The following is a 15,195-nucleotide window of genomic DNA, read 5'->3' as shown; positions in this document are numbered from 1 at the left end:
AATCCAATAGTCTTTTCTTTAGTCTAATTCTTCTTCACCTCTCTGCCAAATTTAATAATCTTGGTGATCTGCTTCCTTTCTCCTCTCTGGGCTATCCTGGCCCTACTCCTCTTGGCTCACCCTGTACCTACCCACCTGCTCCTTCTTTTGTGGGTTCACCATCCTCTGTGAGTTCTGCAAAATTCTGTTCAGGTTTCTCTTCTCTTCTCCCTGCATGTTGTCTCTTTTCTCATAACCTCAATGGTTTCCAGGTTATCTCGACAAACCACTCTCAGCTCCATGTATACAGTTCAAGTCTCTCCCCAGATTTCAGGCCCCCATCAATGGCCAATTGGATGGTTCCAAGTGGATCTTTGGGAATCAACTCCAGCTTAGCATACCTCAGACCAAGTTCCTTCTCTTTCCTTTACACCCATTCCCTTTTCCTATTTCTATAGAAGGTGTCACCATGCTTCCAGTCTTCCAGGATCATTCCCTTCCCATCATCCTCCCCTCCTCTCTCTCCCTCACTTCCCATATATAAGCAGTTGTCAAATCTCGTAAAAATAAAACAAACAGGGCTGGATTGGGTGGGGGTTTGGATTGGCTGACATTGAGCTTTCGATATCCCTCTGTATGCTCAGGTCAGCAAATCGAAGGTAAACGTGGGGGTGGAAGTGAAGGAGAAGCCTGTGAACTCACTACTGAAAACTTGAGAAAAGAAGAAAAATGGCCTGGTGCTAAGCAGATGCTTTTACTGAGGCACTAGATAGGACTAGAGAGAAGGAGGGAACTGCAGAGAATGAGGAAGGGGTGCAGCAGAGAAAAGCATCTGGAAGCAGATGTGAGAGCTGGTGATACTTGGGTGGGGCAGGAGAATGTGTAGACCACATACAGAAGGGAGGGTCTTTCATGGCTCTACATCTGCAAAGAGATAGGAGGATTCATAGAAGAGGACTGAAAGACTGGAAAACCCAAAATGTGTCAGCTGGGAAGGTTCAGGAGAACACAGTGGCAGGGACGGCAGAGAGGAGGAAGCTGCCAGAGAAGTGGTCCTAAAGGGGAAACTGGGCCAGCCATCCCCAGCCTCCAAGGTTGGTTGATTCTCTTGTCACCGGTTAATCATCTCCCCTCCTCTCCTCCCAAACAGGGGCTTCAGGATCAGTCTGAGGCTGTGTCTTTCTGGGAAATCCTTGGTTAGGGAGTGGTTAGCAACAGATAGTCCTGGCCTGGAGGGAGGGAGGAAGACTTTCTAGCTCTCAGTTCTTCTTTGTCAGGGTTCAAAGTTTCTGAGAGAAGGAAACAGTTGACAAAGCAAGTGCTGAGAGAATCCAGGGAGCTTTCTATCCATTTTCTCCCTATTCTCATCTCTTTCTCCAAAGGAGAGTTTTAGGGAGGTAAAAGAGGGAACCAGAGGTCATCCAGACCAGATGGAGGCTCAGAGAGGTCCAGATCTGGGTTGGAAGCCAGGCTTCAGGACTCCCACCCTCCGTTAGACTCTCTCCTTTCTGATGATAGAAGGAAGTTGGTGTAGCAGGAATCCCTAGTGATGAAATGCCTCTTTGATGTTATACCTTTGCTACTGGGGCTATTTCTTCAGTTTAACCACAGCCTATGAAGAAGGGCCTTCAAGGGAAAAAAGAGAAATAGAGGAGGCCACCTTGGGGAAATTGAGAAGGCTCCTAACCCTGCTGTGATGCACCCTGAGAAGCTCCTCCCAGCCCCACACGGGAGGGGGGGGGAGACTGAGTTGGGGAGGACGGACCTCGTAACGGAGAGACGGAGAAATTATAAGAATACAGGAGAGCCTGGCCTAGAGCACGGAGGAACCGAGTAAGGAAACCTTCAGTTCCCCTTGTGGATCCACCAGCACCCTGTGCCACTGTCACTGATCATACTGGTGAGTATTCTCGCTGGTCCTTAGGGATCCTAGGGTCCCCAATAACTTGGGGTGGACTCTCCAAAGAATGAGTGGGAAAGTGCATGGAAGGGGACCTTCTGGATATGACAGCAGTGATAACTGCTGTTAGGCTCTACCTGCAAGGAGTCACGAATTCAAGATTGTCTGAAGTTCTGGGTGAGGGACTTTGAGACAGACGAGAGTCTGCTATGACTTCTTTAAGATAAAAAAGAGCATTCTTTGAGCTTGGCAATGGAGGCAGCAAAGATAGTTAGCATTTGGAGTCAGGAAAATCTGAGTTTAAATCTTGCCTCAGACAATAGACTAGGTGACCCTGGGCAAGTCACTTAACTGCCTTCAGCCTCAGTTTCTTCCTGTATAAAATGGAGATAATAATAGGTTGGGAGCATCAAAAACAGTTGTCAAGGTGAAATGCTACCTCCATGGTAGCTATGATTGGGAATTCAATCTTATTTCTATTAATAGGAAGTCAGAGAATAAGCTGAATGGAAATTTCTGAGTAGCTCAGATTTTACTCATTGGCCTTGGGAGAAATCTTCCTGGTTGGAGGACAGACATTTTCTTTCCTTAGTCTCTAGGACAGTCAGGCAGATGAAATCTGAAGTCCAAAAGATCCTGGGTTTGAATGCTGCCTCATTTTCTTCCTTGGTGAAATGAGGATGGTCTTTTCTAGCCCTCACTGTCACTCTGGATGTTGGTGCTCTTGGGGTGAGTGGATAGAAAGCTGCTTTGGGAGTCACAGGATCTGGGTTCCAATCCCCCTGCTGTTCTTATCACAGGATCAATCACTTGCCCTCAGGTTCCACATCTATAAAAAATGAGGGGGTTAGACCAGTTAGTCTTGGCAATCGACCCCTTTCAAGTCTAGATGCGTGATCTTGTGACATCAGTCTCCTTCATGATGCAGATGGAGAAGGGCCATGAGGACACGCATGGGATTTAGTATTATTACCTTGGAGAATGAGCTCCATTTATGTGATAAGCATGCCCCATCCTACCTGTTCTCCCCAAGAAGCCTATGACTGAGGCAGCCTTGAGGGCCGATCAGTGGAAAGCTGACATCCAAACTCATCTTTCACATTTATGAACTTGTGTGTGTTTTTTCACAAGTAACTTAAATCATCTGAACTTTCAGGTTCCTCCTCTGTATAGTGAGGGGAAGGATACTTCTAATGTCTACTTGGCTTTGTTGGCTTAGAAGCAAGGTTGTTGTGCCGGAAGAGACAGCGTTCAAGTCTCAGGGTGATGGAAAACTCTACACATCAGGTTGGATTTACTGTTTTGTTAATTGTCTAGACTTGAGAAAGTGATGGAGCAAATTTTACAATAGAGATGAAATTGGAGAGTGCGTCTTGAGTATATTTAACTGTGTTCTTTTCCCAGACAGCCAGTTGTTAAATATTTATCTGTCCTAAATCTTTATCTGTCCAGTTTAGAAGGCAATGGATCATTTATGAAGAGCCTACTTTATATCTAGCACTTTGGGAAGTTCTGGGGAGACAATTGCAGAAGTGAGGCATGTCCTGTTCTTAAGGACCTCACCTATGACAAATAGTTATGTGACCCTGGGCAAATCACTTCACCTTGTTTACCTCGATTTTCTCATCTGTAAAATAAGCTGAAGAAGGAAATGGCAAACTACTCCAGTGTCTTTGACAAAGAAACCCCAAATAGGGTCAGAAAGAATCAGACATTACTGAAAACAAAGATGGAACAACAAATCTGTGAATGAAGCAGGGCAGACATTATTTCCATTTTAGGGTAGGGGAAACTCTCACAAAATGCTAGGTGGTCCCAAAGACAGTAGGTGATAAATTCCAAGTTCAACATTCTCTGTTTGGGTTGAGTCGGGAGGAAGGAACCAGAGGGGCAGTGAAGAGACAGCTTCCCTTTAAATCTGAAAAACTTGGGTTCAAGTCTCCCCAGAGACCTCTCTGTGAATCCAGGTCGACCTCTTAGGTGAACCCAACTTTGGTTGTGGTGGGGATTACTCATCTGTTCCCTACCAAGGAAAACTTGGAGAGGGGAATATGCGAGGATGGGCTCCAGGCTTGGAATTAGGAGGTCAGCTGTGTTTGTCTTCTTTTAAACATCCACTTCTTTTTTAAATCATGTTTTATGAGTATAATTCCTTAGATCATCAGCACTTCCCAATAACCCAGCCCCCATGGCAGCAGAGAAATGCTGCAAAGCAGCCCATGGCCACTGTGGACAGCATGCACATGCTTCGTTGTACCTCCCTAGCCCCCCACCTCTCGTCCCCCATCTCTCTTCTGAGAGGCAAGAGTTTGGTGCATCCGGGGCCATTCTCTGCCACCACATCTCTCCCTCTGCACATCTGAAAAGGAATCTCTCTCTTCTTGAATCTCTTTTCCTTTGCTGGGGTACAGAGGGAACCCCACTCTGCTGATTCCCAGTCCTGGTCAGGTCCTAGCTACACAAAGGCTGGCCTTTCTCTCCTCCTCTAAGGGGGATTGGACCAGATGATATCCAAGGCTTCTTCCAGCTTTAACATTTGAAGCTTGCAGGCCAGATATTTAATTATGCAATAATTAAACAACAATGATAATTATGTTTGCTTCACCCCATCCCAATCCTGCCTCATATGTGCTGGAAGAGAAATTGGAGAAAAAAGGTTCTCTCCTCTCTTAGAGGAAGTGGAAAGATCTAGTGCTACATATGGAGTCAGGGGTCCTGGATTTCAGTCCCAGTCCATTGGCTACTTGTGTGACTTTGGTCATCACCCTGACCTTCATAGGCCTCAGTTTCCCCATTCATATAATGAGGCAGCTGGCCTCTGAGATCCCTTTCAGCTCCACAGCGAGGAGTCAATGACTCTGGAATCCTTCCTTGTTCCTGAGAGCCTAAAGTCTAGGTGGTGTGGAGGCAGATGCCAAACGAGGCATCTGGGTATCAAGGAGCAGAGAGCGTTGGGTCTGGACCCAGGAAAACCTGAGTTCAAATCCAGGTTTAGAATCTTCCTAGCTGTGAGGCTCTGGACAAGTCCCCCATCTGCAAAATTTGGGTTGGTATGAACCCTACGTCCCAGACTTGTAGTGAGCCAATGCAGGAATAATGGGAAATCACTTTACCAAGCTCAAGTAACCAAGGGCAGGCTTGCTATTTTTGCTGTCAGCTTAGAGAGAAGAGGAAGCACAACTTTTCTGGGAGGTCCTCATTGGGAAGCTGGTAAATCTGGGTGGCCCTGAAGCTGGGCAGTGGGGAACAGGCACTGGGGAGAGCGGGTGGAAGGGGAGGGAGGAGGCCAGAGAGCAGCTTGGACTTTCTGGAGCACCCTTCCTGCCAATGGGACAACATTGGAGGGAGAGTGCAGAAGGGATAGATAGTTTGCTTTCAACCATCTGGCATCTTATACTCAGTGCTGGGAATCTCTGCTTCAACCCCACCACCCCATTTTTTTAGAAAGGCCACTGACTAACTGGAGATTGTCCAGAGGAGGGAGCCTGGGCCATATAAGGACCGGCTGCTTGGGGCTGTTTACTCTGAAGAAGAGAAGGCTTAGTGGGGACATGTGAGCTGAGTTTTCATGGGGCAGAGAGGAGAACCAGAAGCCATGAGGGATGGAGAGGGGAAGTTGGAGGGAGGCAGATTTGGGCTTAAACATTTTGACAGTTAGAACCTCCCCAAGGGAGCGTCCCATCCTTTGAGGTCTTTGAGTAGAAGATGAATGACCAGCCATAGTGTAATCATCGAGGGCGTCCACTGCAGCTTGTTCCACCTTCCTTTTTAGGCCATCTGCTCTGCTCCTCTCATTTTATAGTGGAGAAAAACTGAGACTGAGGGACTTGTCACCTGTTCAGGAAGCATCAAAACCAAGATTTGAACCCAGAGCTCTTTGTATTCTCCAGCGTCACTTCCCAAACCTGCATCTCGGCATCAGTGAGCTCTGTGAGCCCGGCTGGAGACTGGAAGCTTCCTAGCCCTGTCTGTTTGAGGGGGAAACCTTTACATGGTGACTGGTCCTTTCTTCCCCAGCCTTTGCCAAGTCCCCTGCCCCTCTGCTTAGGCACCTATCTTCTAGGAGGCACTGTGATTCTATATTGTGTCCCATTAGAATATAATCTCCCTGAGGGTAGGGACTAATTTTTCTTTTTCTTTTTGTTCCTGGGGTCTTAGTGCTTAGCAAATGTTTGCTGACTGGCTTATTGATTGTAAGAATTGAGATTCAACAAGGCAAAGTGATGCCTTGGAGTTAGGATGAATTGGCTTTGGGTCCTGTCTCTGGAACTTGCTTCACTTCTCAAGGCCCCCTACCTCCCTTCCCCCCAGTCACTCCGAGATAATAAACTGCAGTCTAGGTGCTGATCTGTGTGCTGGAAGGACTTTCCCCGCTGGGAGGTCTTAGGCCAACAAGATCACAGGTCTGATTCAAACAATGTTTCACCCTGGGGGGACACAAAAATGAAAACCTAGAAGTCCCTGACTTTAAGAAGCTTCCATTCTCTTAGTGGCCTGACTGGGGAGGAAGTAGAGCCAGATAAGTTTATAAGAGTTGGGTGATGATGGCAACCATGGAGAGATCTGGAAGGGCAGGGGATGTCTGAACTGAGCCTTGAGGACAGTGATTTGTAGAACCTTGTATAGTTTGGGCTGAGCTTGGTTTGGCTCCCCTTCTTTATTCTTCCTTTCTGCCTAATCCCAGGCCTGGGGGAGGGGAGACCCAGAGGAAATTTCTGATTCTCAGGGAAGAATGGGGGTCTGAACTTACTGCTCCTTCTTCCCCCAGGTTTGCATTTTAAAAAGAGGACCATCCTTACCCCAAAGGAGTAAATGGTCATTGGAGCAATTGATAGGAAGTGGACTAGAATCCAGGAGACCTGGGTTCAAATGCTGCCCCTACTATATGTTATATGTCCTTGGGCACTATTCAGTGACCTGACTTCATTTAACTTCCAAGATTCCAAGATGCTGAGCAACCCACTGAAGCAAAGTTCTTTCCTTGGGAGCTTCCTCTACTGCTTAGATCAAGGTGTCCGCCTCCAAAACCTAAAAAATAAACAAACAAAAACCGAAACTGGTTGATCAAAGGGATGTCCTAGATATGGTTTATCCTCATTTTGGCAAAACATCGGATAAAAACATTTCATACTTTAATTGTGGGAATGATGGATAAAAGTGGACTGAACGAGGGATACCAGATGCATTTGGAACTGGGTCGATTGTCCGAACTCAACTTGCAATCATAGGGGTTTGATCTTATCTGGGGAGAAGTTCTCCAGGGGAATAGAGCAGGAGAAATGGAGGATGTCCAGAAGCCAGAAAGTAGCTGGGGGAAGACAGGCTGGACAGGGAAGGACCTCAAGGCTGTTCTCTAGGAGGATTGGTGAGACTTTAAAAGAATTTGGAATGATTAGCCCAGAGGAGAGAAAAATTGGGGTAGGGAGGTCCCAGAGAGCAGATGACAATCTGCTGGGGGCAAATGGCAGAGTCCAGTTTAGATTCAATGGACTAACCATGGGAGCTGTCCAACAGCAGAAATGCTGCCTCCCAATGGAGGGCTCCATACAAAGGCTGGCCACCTTCCCTGTGGGGCATGTAGGAGTCTGGGATTCCTGTCCTGTGCAGATTGGATTAGATGCAGCTGGCCTTCCAACTCCCAAATTCTGTGAATTGAAGCTTTTATTTCCTCCATAATTCTTTAATCTCTCTGTTGACCTCCAATTTTGCATCTCTGACTTTTAGGCATCTATTTCAAGATGTCTTCAACTCAACACTACCTAAACAGAACTTGTCTTCTTTTCTAGCAAACATGGGATGCCCATTCCCACCTTCCCTGCCACTGTGGAAAGCAATACCATCCTTCCTCTTCTCCAGACTAACACCTGGAATTCCTTTCTCTCTCATTCCTCCAAATTCAACATGGTTCCAAGATCTGACAATTTCACATTGACAGCATTTCCCCTATAAAGCCCCTTCTCTCTTCTGACCCTGGGCCCACCCTGGCACAGTTCTCATCACCTGGACTAGGAAAACAACTGCTGAGAGTAGGGGGTCTTCTGGCCTCAAGCCTCTCCCAACTCCAGTTTTGGCTCTCTGTGGCCTCCAGGAGCAGATAGAAATGCTTTGTTTGACATTCAAAACCCTTTTTAACCTTGCCCTGCCTTCCCTTCTTATATCATATCACCCAACACATTTCCTTCCATCTAGTGACTTTGGCCTCTTGGTTGTTCCCCTATCTCTTGGCTCCAGGCTTTGTCTCTGACTGTCCACCCGACCTAGGTCTACTCTCCCTTCTCCACTTTGGACTATGGACCTCACTGTCTTCCTTCAAATTTCAACTAAAATTTCACCTCCTAGAGGAAGCCTTCTCCAGACTCTCTTCATTCCAGTGCCTTTTCTTTGTTAATTCCTATTTATTCTCTAGAGAGCTTGTTTGGAGATATTATTTGTGTCCTTTGATAAGTAAACTCCTTGAGAACAGGGACTGTCTTGTCTCTTTTTGTATCCTTAACTCTAATAAATGTTTATTATTGATTGATTAGATTATACCAGACCAGGAAGAAATTAGGACATCACCTTACAAATGTGGATTTTTAGAGATTTACCAAATGGTAGCCAACCTCCATATGTGCTCACACACACACACACACACACACACACACACACACACACACACACACGGCTCTTAATTTGCCCCTGCTAGTGCTTGCCCTATCCCTAATAGCAATTTTGGTGGTAAGCCTCAAGACCTGGGAAGAGAGGCTAGGTCTGGCAGGGTCCTAGAGCAGCCAGAGCCTCCGTATTCCAAGGAAGACTTCAAGGAGTTTCAAGTCTCTGAGTCTTAAGGTGATAGGGCTCAGAAGGTCCACAGAGAAAGTGGTTTCTGGGTTTTTTCTGATCTCCATCAAACCTTACCTTAACTTGTTGGACCTAACTCCTCTATACATTTGTATTTGTAGAATGTCTTCAATCCTCACTGATGGGACATTTATTTATTTGTTTATTGGTGTTTGTGGAAAGCAACACAGAACATCCTGGTAACATTTTTTTAAACTTGAAACAATGTCCCCAGGAGGAGAGACAGTGAGTGTGGCAAAGCTGCTGTCAGGGAGGCCGCTGATAGGAATGGGATAGTAGGGGGTGGCAGGGAAACATGACTTGAGTCAGGGGAGAGCTCATGCATGGTGACTGTATGTAGTAGTGTGTGAATTTGTGTAATGTGTTTGCATGTGTGTATGTGCTGTGTGGCATGTGTTTGCATGTATGTGGTGTGTGGTGTGTGAGGTATATGCCTGCTATTTTGGCATGTGTGTGTCATGTGCGTCACATGTGTGTATCTGCCTGTATATGTGTGGGGTGTATACCTGTGGTATGTGTATAGGGAGTGCGTGTGGTGTATATGAGGTATATGTATGCTGTTTGGGGCATAAGTATGTGACATGCATGTCACATGCACACATCTATGTATGTGTGTGCTTGGCTTGGGGATCCCTCAGCCAGTACATGAGCCTGGCACATAGTAGGAATTTCTTTGGTGATTTATTGATAAGTTGAGGTGATTATTGATAAGCTACCTCCAGGCTGTGTGGAAAAAGCCTTTTTCCTACACCAATGAAATCACTGATCCCCACATCCATCCTCCCTGCCCTCCTTCCTCATCAAAGACTGACTTTTAGAAAAGGGCCATGACCAGGTCATGCTTCACCCAAAGTGAAGTGATTTCTTAGTAATTTCCATGGGAGGCTGACAGGGGAAGGAAGTCATAGGAGATGAACTGTCTTATTCTTCAACTCAACCAGTAAATACTTTGTGAGACCCAGGAGAGACAGAGACAAAATGGGATGGAGATGAAAGGACCCTTCCCATCGGCCAAAGACTGAACTAAGCTCTGGGAATACAAACCAGAGACATCCTCTGTCCCTAAGGAACTTCCATTTGATTAGGGGCACATGGCCATAGGAAAGCACTCCTATACAGCTATACAAGCTAAATAAAAGAATTTTTGTTTTTTTAGTGAATGGAATCAGCAATGACTTCATGGAACAGGTGATATCTGAGCTGACTTTTTTTTTTAGTTTTTGCAAGGCAATGGGGTTAAGTGGCTTGCCCAAGGCCACACAGCTAGGTAATTATTAAGTATCTGAGGTTAGATTTCAATTCAGGTCCTTCTGACTCCATGGCCAGTGTCTATCCACTGTACCACCTAGCTGCCCCTACTGTGCCACTTAGCTGTCCTCCACTGCACCACCTAGCTGCTCCCTAAGCTGATTTTTGATGGAAATAAGAGGTTTTTTAGCTTTTCAACATTCATCCATTTGCAAATTTGTGAGTTCCAGCTTTCCCTCCCTGCTCCCCTTAGCAGTGAACAGTCTGGTAAAAGTCATTCTTGTGCAATTGTGTTTGCTATTTCATATTATTAATGTTGTGAAAGAAGAATTAGAACTGAGAAAGAAAAAATCATGAGAGAGAAAGGAAAATATAAAAGAAGTTTTAAAAAATTGAATATAGTATGCATTGCTCTGCATTCAGACTTGTAGCTTTTCTCTCTGGATGCAGATGGATTGTCCATCACAAGTCTCTCAGGGTTGTCCTTGATCTCTGAACTTCTGTGGGGAGCTTCATCCATCATAGCTGATCATCTCACAGTGTTGTTGCTAATGTATACAATGTTCTCTTGGTTCTTCTCCCTTCACTCTGCCTCAGTTCATGTCATTCATCCCATGCTTCTCTAAAGTTAGACTGCTCATGATTTTTATAGAACAATATTATGGCTCCATTACATTCATATAGCAGAATGTGTTCAGCCATTCCCCAGTTGATGGGCATCTCTTCAAGAAAATAGGAGATTCTACAAATCTGAAGTGAAGCATTCCAGGAGACATGGGGGAGGGTTGTCAGTGCAAAGACTCAGAGGGTCATGTGTGGAAAACAAGAAGGCCACAGTCTAGCAAGTCAGTTTTCTGTCATCTGCTAAATAGAGATAATGATATTTGTGCCTCTTACCTTCTATGGGGTTCTGTGAGGATCAATTGTAAAGAATTTTGCAAATTTTAAACAGTACATTACAATCAATTCATTTTGTGGGATTGTAGATCTCAACCTAGAAGAGACCTAATTTAATCCAAATTCTTTCTTTTCCAGATGAGGCCATTGAAGCCAGGGAACTTCAGTGACTTAGAATCATGATTTAGAGCTCCGAGTGACTTCAGAGGTCATCTACCCTGACCCCCTCAGAAAACTGAGGCTCAGAGAAATGAATTGATTTAACTCAGGTTCAAGTAAAACGAATGAGCATTTATTAAGTAACTAATGTATACTTCTGGAATACCAAGACAAAAAAAAATGAATAGTCCCAACTCAAGGAAGTTTCTTTCTTATGGAGATCACCAAGAGAGAGACAATGGAAAGACAAAAGAAAAAGGCTGAGGTTGAGCTTTGGGGGGATATCCACCCTTAGAGGACTGGAGAGAGATGATGAAATATGAACAAGATTGAGAAAGAAATCATGATCAGGAAAAATCAGAGTCACACTTTAACTAAGTACCTAAGCATTGTGCTAAGTACTGGGGAGACTGAGAGTTTCCTTTTGGGGCTGGGACTGGGGCAGTTTCCATCTTTAGGCATGATTTATGACATAGAAGACTGTTCTGTGTGTGGGTGTGGGTGTATGGGGAGAAGACAGACATAGGAAGGGGGAAGCTGAGGAAAGCAAAAGGGTTTATGGGAGCAGGGGAGCTAAGACACTTCTGAAAGCCAGACAGTTCCACCCTCTGCGTCACAGGAGATTTTTTTTTCTAACTCCCCCTCTACATGTCAGAATTCTGGTTTGGAAAATGGCCAAGAGAACATCTGTCTGTCTCTGTCTCTGTCTCTGTCTCTGTCTCTGTCTCTGTCTCTGTCTCTGTTTCTGTCTCTGTCTCTGTCTCTGTCTCTGTCTCTGTCTCTCTCTCTCTGACTGATTTTCTATTTTTACATCATTTCCCCGAAGCTAAGGAAATCTTCTTCTCTTTCTCACTTCCAGAGAGCCAAACCTAACAGCAAAGAATGAAAAAAAATGTAAGAACAGTCCAAAAAAAATAAACCCCCTACTGAAAAAAGATTGACATTATATGCAATCTTATACACCCATAGTCCCCCGCCTCTACAAAGAAGAAGAGAAAGGTCCCTTCCCATATCTGTTCCTTGGGTCCAAGTCTGGCCATAATTTTGAGCACTGAGTTTCAATTTGTTTCTGTGCCAAGAACTTTTTATAACAGCCACCTGGGGAGGTAGATACTATGATTGTCCTCATTTTACAATTGAGGAAACTGAGGCAGACAAAGGTAAAGTGACTTGCTCAGAGTCATACAGCTAGTAAATGTGAGAGGTTAGATTTGAATACAGGTCTTCCTTACTCCAGAACTCTATGCACTGTAGTACTTACTATTGCGGTCATTATATATATTGTTTTCCTGGTTCATCCTGCTTCACCTTGGATCAGTTCATACAGGTCTTCTTCATTATTCTCTGTATTCTGCATATTCCTTGTTTCTTATAGTACAGTCACATTCAACTTCATTTATTTGCCACAGCTTATTTAATCATTTTCCAGTCCATGGGTCTCATTCTTTACTATCAAAAAAGGGGTGGCTATCACAAAATTTGACATTGGAAAGTCAAGTCTCCTGTGATTTTGCATAGTTTGCTCCCATGTCATACAAAGGGGAACTCCTAGACCATCAGCCTGAAGATTCTTTAGAGCAGGAGATTCTATTTTCAGGGTCCAGGGCATGAAAGAATAATAGTCCTTCAAGAAGAGGAACAGGGATGCTCAGGGCATCAGAGAGTTAAAAGAGATGTGCTCTCCAGAAATAAAGACAATGGCAGCCCTGCTGCATTCTGTCTTGGTCCAACCATATCTGGGGTACCATGTTCAGATCTGTTTTACAGAAATCACTGATAGGTTAGAGGGAATCAAGAGGAGGATGAAGGGTCCATGAGTCCAAGTCTTATAAATAAATGAATCCAAAAGGGTCCATTAAGTACCCATTCTGGGTCATCCAAACACCAGGCTATCCACTGTATGGATACCTCCATTTCTAAAACTGAACCATTTGATAGTGCCAAAGATGCTGGAGTCAAGACCAGTGTCCTGGGTTTCCAGAAGCATGTGCAGAAACGATTGCCAATAAGGGCAGTGAGTGATGTAGTGGATAGAGCTCCGAGTCCAGTTAGGAAGACTTGGGTTCAAATGTGGCCTCAGACACTTGCCAGCTGTGATGCTGGATGTGTCACTGTTTGTCTCAGTTTCCACATATGTAAAATGAACTGAAGAAGAAAATGGTAAATTACTCTAGGTTCTTTGTAAAAGCAAAAAACAACCCAATGGAATCATGAAGAGTCAGTCACAATTGAAATAACTGAACAGCACCATCCTTTTAAGGGTTTATGTCTAGATGATGGGTAGAGACAAGCCTGGTGGTTGGATTGAGGGCAGGGGATGCTGCTCTTATTAGGATCCTTGGGCAAAGGATTGTGAATGGCCATCCCTTATAGGGTGTGATGGGAGGTGTGAGGTGTGAGGGTGCCGGTATCTCCAGTTATCTCCCATGTCTTCCATGGAGCAGCACTCCAACCCACAGGCAAGTAACCCAGTTACTTGGTGTGATCAGTGATGGTGATGATAGGGCTGAATCTTCACAAATTCAAAGACAAGGAGCTGCTGAGGCAACTAGGGAGAGTTAACCTGAATTGAGAACTGTCTCCAAGTCTTTGGCAGAGAGACTGGCTTTGTTCACCTTGGCCCCATGGGAGCAGTGGAAGACGAACCATTCAGTTGAAAGTATCTAGCTTCTGACTTCTTGAAAACTTTCCTTAAAAGGTCTTAATCCGAACCACCAGGTCTCGAGGCATCCATGTGGGTGTGGGTTGCCCTGTTGTCCCCACTCTCGCTCCATGTTCCCTCAACTTCTGGATCCTATAATACATGGGGGATCCCTTCCCCCCCACTCCTTGAGCACAAGTCAGTATTGGTCAATATTCTGCATTGAACTATGGCGGGGGGGGGGGGAGAAACCAATTTAGACTGTCTGGCTGAGGTAAGGTACAAGACATAACTTGTTCCTCCTCATTCTACTTGGAAACACCTCTGACCCTCCCAGTTTCCCTCCCCTATCAGAAAATCCAGGCCTTCTGCAGACCACTTTTGCCAGTAACCATGAAACAAGAATGAGGAAATTCCCACAGAATAAAACAGAAGTGAAGGTTGAACTGATGATGTCTTACTTTCTGAATTGAACAGCAGTTGGGGGAAGAGGAGGGAGAACATCTGTCTTCTAGGAAGAGGAAAATTTCTTTGCTTTTTTGGTTAAGACCAATTCACTGGTGCATCTTGACATCTCTTCCCACTTTGTTCATGAACAAAGGACAAGTGGATGGAAACAAGAAAACCTGATTTGGTCTCTCTGGATGTGGTTAACCAAATCCTATCACTTCCATACTCAGTTCTGGGCCTAGCTCATCATACCAGCTTAGCTAAGAGAGACTCCCTGTGTGTGGCTCATACTCAATGACCACTGCAGTCAATCAATTAATCCACAAGTCCGCCTACTTGTATCAGATAGTGTGCTAGGCCCAATGGAGATATCAAACCAAAGCTTTGCAAGGGCCTTATCTTCTAATGTGGGTGACAGCCAGCTCTATCTCTATAACGAGATTATTTCTATATCATCTGGATCTATAAGCTATATCTATGTCTGTCTAAGGATAGGTCTCTCTCTTAAATATCTCTGTCTAGAAAGATATGTAGCTTTATACTATGTCTGTACTGATCATGCATTCCTATATACATAATAATTATATATAATAGAATAAATATAAGCAACTACAATAAATGCAAAGGAGTCGAACACAAGATTGTTTTAGACAATGAGTTCTAATTTGGGGAGGACAGCATCAAGGAAGTTTTCATGTAGCAAGAAGGGCTTGAGCTTCAGCTTCTTGTTCATATTTAGTCATATCTGATTCTCTTGCCTTTTCCTTCTTCAGTTCATTGTGCAGATGAGGAACTGAGACAAACAGGGTTAAGTGACTTGGCCAGGGTCACACAGCTAGCAAATGTCTGAGACCAGAGTTAAACTGACTCCAGGTTTGGCACTCTATCCACTGTTGAACCAATCTTGTTGTGCCAGCTTAAAGAAAGAGAAAAGGAAGGAAGGAAGGAAGGAAGGAAGGAAGGAAAGAAAGAAAGAAAGAAAGAAAGAAAGAAAGAAAGAAAGAAAGAAAGAAAGAAAGAAATGATGGTGGACATTATAGGTAGTGGGGACAGACAATGGAAAGACAGGGGGGTGGGAAAT

The 15,195-nt window shown here is 44.7% G+C and overlaps 1 protein-coding gene across 1 annotated transcript in view; it reads left to right on the top strand.

The window, feature by feature from the left end:
• The first annotated feature begins 887 nt into the window (after window positions 1-887).
• LOC141489065 (G-protein coupled receptor 35-like) overlaps window positions 888-15,195 on the top strand; it is a 42,099-nt gene continuing 27,791 nt past the window's right edge. The window contains exon 1 of the mRNA XM_074189684.1: window positions 888-1,879. The gene's annotated coding sequence lies outside the window, so the exon portion shown is untranslated. The remainder of the gene's footprint in view (window positions 1,880-15,195) is intronic.

The sequence above is a fragment of the Macrotis lagotis genome, chromosome 5 (assembly GCF_037893015.1).
Source record: "Macrotis lagotis isolate mMagLag1 chromosome 5, bilby.v1.9.chrom.fasta, whole genome shotgun sequence".
Taxonomy (NCBI): domain Eukaryota; kingdom Metazoa; phylum Chordata; class Mammalia; order Peramelemorphia; family Peramelidae; genus Macrotis; species Macrotis lagotis.
The sequence above is the reverse complement of the archived record's forward strand: the minus strand, read 5'-3'. Positions and strand labels throughout refer to the sequence as shown.